This window comes from Theobroma cacao, chromosome 10 (genome assembly GCF_000208745.1).
Source record: "Theobroma cacao cultivar B97-61/B2 chromosome 10, Criollo_cocoa_genome_V2, whole genome shotgun sequence".
Lineage (NCBI taxonomy): Eukaryota > Viridiplantae > Streptophyta > Magnoliopsida > Malvales > Malvaceae > Theobroma > Theobroma cacao.
In genome coordinates this window covers 11,975,711-11,979,337 of record NC_030859.1, presented here as the reverse complement: position 1 = coordinate 11,979,337, position 3,627 = coordinate 11,975,711, and positions in this window count along the sequence as shown.

The following is a 3,627-nucleotide window of genomic DNA, read 5'->3' as shown; positions in this document are numbered from 1 at the left end:
AGGTTGCAATTTGGATTAAATTGAGAGTGTGATGATTTAAGTTAGACTTAAATCAAATTCTAGGTTTTAACTACTAAGGACCTAATTAAAAGAGTTTAATTAGGTATTGGTTAAATATTATAATTGTTATAATATTAAGGACTTATTTTCTAAATTTCAATAAGTTAAACCTAGATATAAATATCACATTATAGCCACTCATTTTTAAGGAGAAAAAAAGGAGATTTTCTCTTGAGTGCTGCTACTATTGAGAAGTTTATTTTTTTTTGAAAACTTCCCCTTTGATTCTTTGCTGGTAATCAAAGAAGAAAAGAGGACAAATCGTTGTCCACTTGCTAGCACAAGCCCATGGCATAAAGCTTTCTCCTTGAGAAGGATCCGTTGCAATTGTGTGTGCATCATTGGAGGCCAAGCGATTGAGTGGTTAGGATTATTTCACACAAAAGTTGTTCACATGTTGTTACCAAAAGGAATCAATTTGATTACGATATCATTTGGAAAGGTAAAACTTTTTTTTTATTTTATGTGGTGCTTAAATTTGCATTAAACAACCAAGGTGATCCAATGGTAGGAGGCATGGTTTTTATTTTATTTCAATTTTTTTATTCCTCTGCATTGATGCTCTAATCATGCCATTCCTAGTAGTACAAAGTTAAGCTCAAACACTTTTCCAAAGGATGGGAGTGAAATACAAGTGTAAAGAGAAGGTTTTTGGTCTTTCTAAACTCAAAATCACTATAGATGGCTTCTCTGTCTTGTTTTTGACTGTTGGAGAGGTTTTAAATACTTGCAAAATCAATTCTGGCCGTTGTAGAAAGAAACTAGCTGTTTCTAACAGTTATTTTGTCTTCTAGTATTCAAATTCAAATCTTTAAATAGAATGCTCTTAGTCGACTAACTATGCTTCTTAGTTGATTAAGTTGTCTTTGTCTCTGAACCCAATTTCTAGCAATAAGCTCTTAGTCGACTAATAATACTTTTTAGTTGATTAAGTCGTCTCTGTCTTTGAACCAAGTTTTTGGCAGTAAGCTCTTGGTTGACTAACAATGCTTGTTAGTCGATTAAGTTCTTTCTGTCTCGTAATCCAAATTTTTGGCAGTAAGCTCTTAGTCGACTAACAAAACCTTTTAGTGGATTAAGTTGTCTCTGTCTCTGAACCCAGTTTTTGGCAACAAGCTCTTGGTTGACTAACAATGCTTCTTAGTCGATTAAGTACTTTCTGTCTCGTAATCCAAATTTCTGGTAGCAAGCTCTTAGTTGACTAACGATACTTCTTAGTCGACTCAATATTCTTTGTTTCGGAACCGACGATCTCCATTTTTGAGTTTTAGTTGACTAACTCGCCTGATTATTTGACAAGGTGGCTTTTGTTTGTATCCAGCACCTGTTTAACTGATTAAATCTTGTGTTAACCAATTAAGACTAATCTGTCTTCATTAAAGCTCTTTTGTCATGACCCGAAATTCCCATCGAGCCTATGACAACCGTCGCGATGTCTCGATTGACATTCATTACCCGGAATACCAATCGAAACCTCGCAAAGCTTTCGTATCAGTTTTACTTCTCCCCTGTGAGCAACAGTTATTAAATATCATGTTTTAAAGAAATGTAGACTAATTTCAAATCAAAAACAATCAAAAAGTAATTTCTACTACATACGGGTATTTTGGTCATTTTACCCAAAATTTTTGAACCCTGGTAAAAATGTGATATACGAGTAATAAGCATCCATTTCATGTCTAAAAATAAGTTTCGTTATCTAATTCATCAATTTAAAGTGAAATTATAGCTATTCAAATTAAATAAAAATATTAAATAAAATATTTCATTTTATTATAAAATAATATTTATAGAACTCTGCATAAATATTTTTTTTAGCGTAAAAGCAAAATAAATTCATACATACAGTGGCACACGCAGCCAAGTATACAAAATATTCTACAATGACATGTGCGCCCCCAAAATAAACAAATATGTACAAGAAGGTAGACTTTCGATTTCTAAGGATGTAAATCCAAATGTAGATCCTCGACGAAATCAGCTATCTACAGACTATACTGAGCCTGAAATGGTTAAAAAAAAGAAGAGGTGAGTTTTTATGAACTCAGTGAGTTAGCAGAGTTCGTCTATAGTATCTAAAGTCGAGTAAATGGAGATAGTTAAATCATCCCATCAATATATATATAATTCATAGCATCAAAACCCATTTCAATCCATGTCAAAACAATCACATTTCTTCAAGAAAATCAACAAGGCTTATGACTTTCTTAAAAACTTGGCTCGTACCAAAAATTAGTACTCAATGATGCCTTGCACCGGGCATCCAACCGAGTCCACCAAGGTAGTTAAAAAGACATATACACATAAAACATGTTTTCACGTTTAAAAACATAGCCGTTCCTTGGCGTTGGCTAAGTTTCACTTTCACGAGGTGGTTCGGCGTGAAGTGAACTCTAAACTTTACCTTAGGAGATACCCTTCGTACCTTTCGTACTAAGGTAAATTAATGGGGTTTACCGTGCCCCTTGAATAGGCTGGTCCACGGAAACCTGCCCACTACAGTAAGCTAAATACATAACCCACCAAATCAATAAAATTTTGACAGCATAACATGGCTAATATAGTACTATCCAACCTGTCAATGTAAGACAAAACAATTTATATAATTCACAAAACCACAATTTCAGCCATTCATGCTACCACAATTTCATAAGCCATCAATTCAAATCATATATATAGATAATACGAATGTATAGCCTCCACTTAGTCTATTTCGAAAATCAACATTTAGTTTCAGAATAATTTATAAATCTCATTCATTTAACCAACATTTAAAATGTAAAACATAATAATTTGCAAATTAAGTGCCTTATTTTTTAAAATCTTAAAACAAGAATAAACCACTTTAGATAATTAAGATGAACATCTGATTACTCACTATAATGGGAATTTGGAGTGGTAGGAGTACTCCTATTCTCGGTCCTCTAGTATGATATCTTTGCCCTTATCGGGGGGTTCAACACCTATCCATAATACACGATACGTAATTCAATACATTGATGCCAAATTGTTATAAAACTATTTCAGACTCTATATGAATGCATGGAGTTGAATGAGAAATGTTCGGATAGTCATTTAAAGACGGTGTTCTACGTAGGTTCAATTGTGATCGGAAGGAATTTGTATTTGACCTAATTTGAACTATACACCATTGATTTAACCAAAACATCCGATTGAACTCCAAATATATTCATTACACTTCCAATAATCTAATACACCAAAGCATTGCAATGAACTTGATTTTTGACTAACTTCACCATTTTCTGAAATTCATTCCGATTCTGAGCTAACATACTAATCAATGTCTACACAGTCTCGTAAATCCATATATATCATTAGGAATCAAATCCAAGTCCATTTATTATGATTTTCTCAGTTTCCATCAAGCCATTTTCTAAAGGAACTATACTTTTCAATAATTGGTTTCGATATCCAACATCATAATTCATCAATTCCTAGCTAAATAACATGAATTACAACCAAATCCATCATAAACATGCCCTATAGAAAATTCAGCCAAATGAGGGTGGTTGAAGAACATGTGATTTTCTTGCTTTTTTTTCCTTC